The 8,867-nt window shown below is 41.5% G+C and overlaps 1 long non-coding RNA gene across 1 annotated transcript; it reads right to left on the minus strand.

The window, feature by feature from the left end:
- Nucleotides 1-200: 200 nt before the first annotated feature.
- LOC122540504 lies at nucleotides 201-8,481 on the minus strand. Its single transcript, XR_006309330.1, has 3 exons — nucleotides 8,399-8,481; nucleotides 4,431-4,501; nucleotides 201-412 (listed from the first exon to the last, which is right to left on the minus strand). It is a non-coding gene; the product is annotated as an uncharacterized LOC122540504 (long non-coding RNA).
- Nucleotides 8,482-8,867: the final 386 nt, after the last annotated feature.

Consider the following 8,867-nt stretch of genomic DNA (forward strand, 5'->3'; position numbering starts at 1 on the left):
TGTGGCCCACATCCCCAAGGACCAGCCTGCCACTGCAATTTATCACAATCAATATTGAACCAGCAAGCTATGGCCCCTCGAAATAAAGCAGATATCATACCCCTCTGCTGGCTGTTCTTCAGATACAGGCTATTTTGTAAAGTTAGCTTATTGGCTATTCTTTAGTTTTCCAGAGAAGGTGATAATGGGTTCTCTCCTGGAACCGCTGTAGTCCTTGAGGTGATGCTGCTCCAACGTGGTGTTCCATCAGAGATTCAAAGATATTGACTCATGATGAGGATATGGAGATAATTGTCTGAGCCAGGAGAGTGTCTGACTCGGAGATGATGGTGTTCCTGAGGAATTCTTTGAAAGAACATCATCTCCCGATCAGCAATCATACATGGACAGGGCAAACGATGGTGGTCACTCTCTGGAAGAATAAACAATCCATGATTTTACTTTGTAAATTACCCAATGTTTTATTTTCCTGTGAGTTAGCCCTGTTATGTACTCCCTCATGTATGGTAAGAGCAGACCTTTCATGTGCAGTCTTGTACCAAGTGCTGATCTATGAGCATTTGATGTTTTTATGAACTCCACGTCAGTCAATGCAACACGTCAGAATGATTCTATTTAAATGTCTTGAACACCACTTTCTCACTGAAATACTTTACCTTGGTCACTGCTATTAAAGATTCAGGTCTGAGTACATTGTAAACCAATATGTTTTCAGGATACATAAATGTCGGGCTGATTTACTGATACTCAACTTCTAATGATAGAAATTATTTAGTTTACAAGACCTGCTCTTACATTTTGCTTTCTCCATTTCACCACCCTTGACCAACTTGTCTCCTCAACTCAATGCTCACATCTCTTCACATTATAAAGTTAAGTAATATGCAGCAGAGATTTTTGCAGACTCTTGAGAACAATAACACTGTGCATTTATATTACATCTTTTAACATAGTCAAAGCATTCCAAATTGCTTCACAGAGATTGTCATTTAGATGGCAGAGAGAGAAGAGAAATTAGGACAAGCGACAGAGCTCGGTTTTAAGGACCATCTTATTGGAGGAGAAAATGGGAGGGAGCCTAATGGCATAGTCCCAGTGTGGAACAAAGAAACTCAGGGACGTTTTGAGATCTGAGGGTTGTACGAATGGAAGAGGTTGCAGCGATGAGATGAGGGGAGGTCAGGGGGAGACTTGAAAAGAAGGATGAGAATTTTAAACCTGAGTCGATAAAGGACTCGAAGCCAATGTAAGAATTGGAGGGATGGAGTGATAGGATGAATGGGACTTGGTGGAAATTTAGATACAGGCAGTGGGGTTTTGGATGAGTTTGAGTTTATGTAAGGTGGGGGAGGATTGGCATAATCGAACGTGGAGGCATCAAAAGGCCAGGTGAGAGTTTCAGCAACAGATCTGCTGAATGGTAACAAGTGTCTGATCTTGCTGTGTAGTTTAGGGCAACCCCAAGTAGGTACATCAGAAAGGTAGCTATTGAAGGATATGCTGATAGAATGAGATGAAGGATGGTAGGATGATATTACATTTCCTGCATTGAATAGCGTGCACTAGTCCATCAATCTCAGAGAGTAGTACCCCACCACTGCAACCCAGCCATCACCTCTACCTCCCTATGTTTCCCTGGCAATCAAGTAATGGGCAGATATAAATTACATTGTGCTTGTAGCACAGAATCAGCTAACTGGTGCATATCAGCATTTATGCTTTAAGCAAGCCTTCTCTGACTTGCTGTTCATCAAAACTTATTAGCGATTCCTTCCATTCCTTTCTCACACATGTATTATTATGACCAAATTCCGGCTGAACTTCCCAGTTCGTTCCAGCTCCAGATGGGATGCCCCAAATGTTAGACTGCCCGGCAAGGAGGGAGGAACTCCCCTCTCCCCCATCCTGGCCACCTTTGGTTATCCATTGCTCCCTTGGTTGATTGCAACAAGGTTACAGTAAAAAAGGTTTCCTTCTCTTGTGGCTATCTTTCTTCCAGATTCAAATAAACTTATGCTTTAAAAGGAGTCAATTTAACCAGGATTATCTTTAACAGTGACTAAACACAAGACAAAATAATAATACAAGCACACAAACACACAAAGTAGAAATAATAGTGGTTAATCTAAAAAGTTAAAAGTAAAAGGGAGGTGTACAGGTCAGTCTCTGAATTATTCATGAATTGTAGATAAGACAATGCCATGAGTCTAACTGAATGGCACCGGTCAGGTTGACATTGGCAGTTGAGCCATTGATTTCAAAATTCTTGGATTTGCAGTTTTGCGGAAAATCTGTTGTTCCAATTTCCTTCAATAGTGACTGAATTCCTACATTCAGAGTGCAGAGTTTTTCTCTTTGTTTTACCGACAGTCCTGGGGAGTTTAAAGTAGCTGTTCCCAAAGCTGTGGCACTTACAGAACTTTAATCCACACACTAGGACACCTGACCAATAACACATAAAAGCTAATGTTACAATCTATTTTTTTGCCAATTTTTATATATTCCTGAAGTATAAAACCAAAATGTTTCGGGGAAATATTAATGTTAGGCTGATATACTGAACTTCTAATGATAGAAACTATTTAGTTTACAAGACCTGCTCTTACATTTTGCATGCTCCACGTCACCGTTCCCCAAACAAATTGTCTCCTCGACTCAAAGTCTGTAAGAGGTAGCTTTCTGCTGGGGTGGGGGAGGGTTGCTCACCTCATTATTTCTTCTTGTTTGACATTTCCTTGACAATTTACAGGTGCAACCTTCCATGGCTTCTCACAGGTCTCTGCCAGACAATCATTGAACGTACATCCAGCTGTTCTTCTTTATCTGTTGCAGCCCAGCTTTAAATGCATGTGGTATTTGTCCCAACTACTCTCACCCACTCTGAGTCAACATGTTCCTCCTGAATTCCCTATTGTCTTGCATTTGTCTTGTGAATAATCTTTTGATGGCCTTTTGTTTTATTATTCCAGAGAAATGGAAACACTTGCTCTATATCTATCTTTGCAAATCCCTTCATAATCTTAAATATCTCCTATAGGAAAGAGTCTGAGATGGTTCAGCATTTCCTAAGACGTTAACCTTTCAGTTCTGATATCATTCTTGTGAATGTTTTTCCTACCTTCTTCAGTGTCTTTGTATCCATTCAGGGATATACTGTCAAAGTGATGCTCAGTATTCCAAAAACAGTCTATCCAAGATCCAGTGTAGAAAAACATAGTCACTAATGATACTGTAGAGTTTAACCCAATGTAAATTCTAACTGGACCCTGATTTTGGGAGCCTTGCTAACTAGAAGGAATTGGAGTGCTGCAATGTGTATGGGACACTGGCTTCATGTTAGCTGATGGACAGGATTCAAGCAAACTACACAAACCCTGCCCAGTGAAACCCTGGCAGAAACTAACCAGAAACTTTCAGCCCCTATCAATAAACCAAACCACCACATTCCTGTTTGTTGTGCAAATTGGCTGCCAAGTTTCTAATGTTAAAACAATGACCAGGTTAGAGTTATAGAGTCATAGAAATGTACTGGATGGAAACAGACCCTTCAGTCCAACTTGTCCATGCTGACCAGATATCCTAAATTATTTAGTCCTGTTTGCCAGCATTTGGTCCATATCCCTCTAAACTTCCTATCCATATATCCAGATGCCTTTTAAATGTTGTAAATTGTACCAGCCTCCACCATTTCCTCTGGCAGCTCATTCCATACACGCACCACCCTCTGTGTGAAAATGTTGCCCGTAGCTTCCTTTTATATCTTTCCCCTCTCACCCTAAACCTATGTCCTCTAGTTTTGGACCCCCCTATCCCCAGGAAAAAGACCTTATCTATTTACCCTATCCATGCCCCTCATGATTTTATAAATCTCTATAAGGTCATCCCTCAGCCTCTGAGTTCCAGGGAAAACAACCCCAACCTATTCAGCCTGTCCCTGCAGCTCAGCACTCTAATCCTGGTAACATTCTTGTAGAATCTATTAATGGAATCCGTAAAGTGTGGAAATAGGTCATTCAGCCCAACAGGTCCACACCAACCCTCCAAAGATCATCCAACCCAGACCCATCCCTATACCTTATCCCTGTAACCCTGCATTTCCCATGGCTAACCTACACATCCCTGAACACTATAGGCAATTAATATGGCCAGTCCACCTAACTTGCACATCATTGGACTGTGGGAGGAAACCGGAGCACCCATCAGAAACCCACGCAGACACAGGGAGAATGTGCAGACTCCACACAGACAGTCACCTGAGGGTGGAATGGAACCTGGGTTCCTGGGACTATGAGGCAGCAGTGCTAACCACTGAGCCACCATGCCACCCAATCTTTTTTTGTAAATCTTTTTCGAACCCTCTCAAGTTTCACAAAATCTTTCCGATAGAAGGGAGATCAGAATTGCATATATTATTCCAAAAGTGGCCTTACCAATGTTGGCCTTACATCTCAGACACAAGCACAGAGACTGCTGGAGAAACTCTGCAGGTCTGGGACACCATCTGTGGAGAGGGAGACAATTAATATTTCAAGTCTGGTATGCCTCCTCTTCAGAACTCACAATGATATTTCAGCTGTAGTTCTTTGGCTGTAAGATACTTTTGGACATCATGAAGTTGTAAAAGGTGATATATAAATGCAGAGTCTTTCCTTCTTTCTTCCCTTGTTTCCTAAAGTTTAGAAACTTTAGAATGCAAATCTTACTTTGCCATAAAGTAGCCACTGTCAGCTTGCTGCTCTGACTCGTGCTGGCTATTACATCATGGCAAGTCTCACAATGTTTCCCATTTGTAATTTTCACAACCATCACGACCTGCGCAGAAAGAGTAAAGCACTTTCTTATCCTCACTATTAACTCCTCAATGAATCTCTGGCAAATTGAAGTCCTGAATACCATTGGAATATTTTCTTCCATCCACTGAATTGAATGATAAATTGGTTCATCCATCTCTTCTATCCTGTTTGGCGTTCCATAACTAATTCCCAGATTGCACTTGTATGACTGTTTCACAGATCTTCTATACCTGAACACCTGCTTAAGTTAGCCCTTTTCTTCACTGCATTGGGAAATGGGCTTAAAAATGACACAGATGGAGATTGTTCTGAGATATGATGAGTGTCTGAGTAAATTAAAGAGGAGGTTGCCATAACTAAGATAGAAGCTTATGTGCAGGTATGAAGATGTGAGAAAATAGTCATACGAGTCCAATTTGGAAATCAGTTATGCAACGCCAAACAAGGCAGAGGAGATGGATGAACCAATTTATCATCAAATCAGTGGATGGAAAAAAATAATCCAATTGTACTCAGGATTTCAATTTCCCAGAGATTCATTGAGGAGTTAATAGTGAGGATAAGAAAGTGCTTTACTCTTTCTGTGCAGGTCGTGATGATTGTGAAAATTACAAATGGGAAACATTGTAAAGGGCAGGATCTGGTGAGATTGGACTGTAATAAGCTAACCATGAGCGCAGTATGTTGGGGGTATCCAGGTACTTTTGATACCTTAGCAAGAGAGATAATAGCTTTAGTGACACTGAGCCTTAGGTTGAGCAGAATGGCAGCAAGAGGTGTTAGTTGTAAAGTCTGTACTCATTCAGACCCACTTCAGCAGAAGTCCTCAACCACCTCGCTGAACGTACATACCATTTAATTTTTCCACATCTCAGGCCAGCATTCCACAGCCCATGAGAGCATTTTTACCGTTGCTGCAATGTTAAACATAGTCCGTGTGGAATGCATGTGCCCAAGGAGATGAACAGGTATTCATGTAGGACCCCCCTGAAAATCACAGAATCTCCCAGCAGATTGCTTGCCTCTGCTGCTGTTTGAAAAGCTGGCCTCACAGATCTTTGCTAATTCCCTGCTTTTCAAGTTTGTGTTCAATTCTCTTTAGAAATTTACAATTTAATCTGCTTCCACCACCTTTTCAGATGGTGAATTTTTAATTTCCTTCCAGTTCTTTTCACAGTTTCCATATCTTTGACCCCTGGTGACTGACCCTGCTTCCAGTCCTTCCCTGTCTCTTCTGTTAAATCACCCTGGAGTCTTATCTGCTCAAGGAAAAATAATCCCAGCTTCTCTCTTCATAGCACGTCACATCCTAGCCAGGCAACCTTTGCAGCAACCTCTTGGTGGATCTGTTTAATGAACTGTTTTTATGAACTAAAATGTCCCATAAAATTCAAACTTAGCAATAAAGAAAAAAAACTAACAGTGCAGGCACCAGCCACAGGACACCCAGTGAAATCCTGAGTATTTCCAGGTAGGGGAGGTGATGGTGTAGTGACAATGCCACTAGACTAGCAATGCTAGACCAATGTTCTGAGGAGTCCTGAGTTGAAATCCCACCATGATAGCTGGTGACAGTTGAATTCAGCAAAATGGTGATGTGTAACCATTGCTGGTATAAATAAATCATCTGGATCACTAATTCCCTCTGGCGAAAGAAATCTGCTGTCCTTACCCCGTCTGACCGACATGTGACTCCAGACCCACAGCATTGGGGTTCACTATAAACTGTCCTCTGGGCTATGTCCCAGGGCCTTAACCAGGACATTTAAGTGTGCACAGACATGAACATTGAGGAAAGTCCCCAACTCTGCTGGCATGTGAATAATTTTGACATAATTTGCATGTCTCTCCATCTCATCCAAAATGCTGATCTGATTTCAAGTCTGAGGCCACATACTTTTTCCTTTCACGATAATGGTCTAGAAATCAGAGAGGTCACACCCTACTCTTAGCAGAATAGTGTAATAGGATGTTTATATCTATTTGTGATTTCAGATTGCATATAGATTAACATCTCAACCAAACTTGGCCCCTAACATAAGTTCAAAAAGATATAGGTACATGAATTAGGCCATTCAGCCCATCGAGTCTGCTCCAACATTCGATCATGGCTGATGTGTTCCTCACCCCCATTTTTCTGTTTTCTCCCCTTAACCCTTCAACCCGTTACCAATGAAAAATCAGTCTAATTCCAATTTAAACACTGTCCCAGCCTCTATTGCACTTTGGAGTAGCTAACAGTAGAGCATTCCCTTTGTACAGATACTGGAGAGAGCAGGGTTGGGGGGATGGGGTCAATCTGAGCGTTGTGTCCAAGTCTGTGAGGTAGGACTTGACCCAGCAACATTTTGACCCCAGAGGTCAGAGTGCTACCCACCAAGCCACAGCTGACACCTTATCTCTGTCAGTAACTGTCTTTTTTTTTGGGTCTACGGTGGGAGATACCCACTGTTAGAAATAAACTTTACATAGGAATAGGAGTAACTCATTCAGCTCTTTGAGCCTGTGCCACCATTCAATTACTGATGTCTCCTAACTCTACCTGATTACCTTTGTCCTGTAAACCAGTATGGAGGGATTGTTAAATGAGCAAAGGCTAAACAGGTTGGGGCTCTACTGACGGACATTGAGAAGAAGGGGAGGTGATCTCATTGAAACGTATCGGATCCTTAAGGGGCTTGACAGGGTCAACGCTGAGAAGATGTTTCTCCTCATGGGAGAGTCTAGGACCAGGGGGCACAATCTAAGACTGAAATGAAGGGAATTCCTTCTCTCAGAGGGTGAAACTCCTTGGAATGTCTTGTCACAGAGAGCCATGGGGGCAGAGTCCTTGTGTATGTTTAAAGCTCAGATAAAGAGATTCCTAATAATACAGGGAGTCAAGGGTTACAGGGAAAGAGCAGGAACATGGACGCGAGGAATGTCATCAGCCATGATCCTATTGAATAGTGGATTAGGCTCAAGGGGCCGAATGGACGCCACCTGTTCCTATTTCGTGTGGTTCGTACGGTCTTAACCTTTAACATCCTTGCTAAACAAAAGTCTGACAAACTCAGTTTTGAAATTTTCAATTGAATTTCCAGACTCAATATCTTTTTTGTAGTTTTAGATTTCCATGACCTTTTGGGTTAAAAGATACTTTCTGACTTCAGCCTAAATGCTGAGCTCAGATGTTATGACCCCCTTGTTCTGGACTGTCCCTACCAGAGGAGACAGTATATATAAGAGAGAAACTATCAAATCACTTTATCATGTTAAGCACATACCTCAAATAATTCACCCTTTCATATGCGAGCACTAAGGGAAAGAGAAGCCCAGGTTATGCATTCTGTCCTTATATTTAATCCTTACAGCCCTCACGGCACTGAAATAAATCTGAGACTTTGGGTCCAATTCACTTCGTACAAAATCAAACACATCACAGCAAAAGCCTATGTAAAAAAAAGTATACAGGAAGACAAAGAAAGCCAATCATTTCCTGCTACTTTTGTTCAATATCTGGAGAAAAACCAGGGAAGTAAAACATTTAGTGTTCCAAAAGAAGTATTGGCCACTATTTGACCTCAGGGTCCAGGTAGACCACTTCACTGCAATGTGTATCTTACCTGTATCCTTAAAGGGACAGGTCGCACTTAGCAGCTGAATCTCACATCCGTGCTCAGCACACTGTGAGCAATGCCACTGGGCCTCAATTAATGCCAATTAAGTCCTAATCTAATTCAAACAAATTATTATTGGACTCCTGACAACAAAACAACATCTTGATGCTTTACAGAGCAAAGAAACCAGATAATGGAATGAATTAAATCAGACATAGGATTAAAGAATTGTTGAAGAGGATAATCTTAAAGGTTTTCCAAAGTGATGCATTGATACCATGAAATCCGTCAGTGAGTTAGCAGGAGAGGGGCAGACAGCATGAAGAATAATTATTCAGCAAATTCTGTTTAAACAGCACACTACAGTGGGCAGTCTACAGTATCTATTCAAACAAAGTCTTAAGAATTACAGCAAAGATAACTCATTAGTGAAACAAAAAGCAAAGTTTTATAAGAAAGCTAGGATTATTTCTCC

The sequence above is a fragment of the Chiloscyllium plagiosum genome, chromosome 35 (assembly GCF_004010195.1).
Source record: "Chiloscyllium plagiosum isolate BGI_BamShark_2017 chromosome 35, ASM401019v2, whole genome shotgun sequence".
NCBI classification, from domain to species: Eukaryota; Metazoa; Chordata; class Chondrichthyes; order Orectolobiformes; family Hemiscylliidae; genus Chiloscyllium; species Chiloscyllium plagiosum.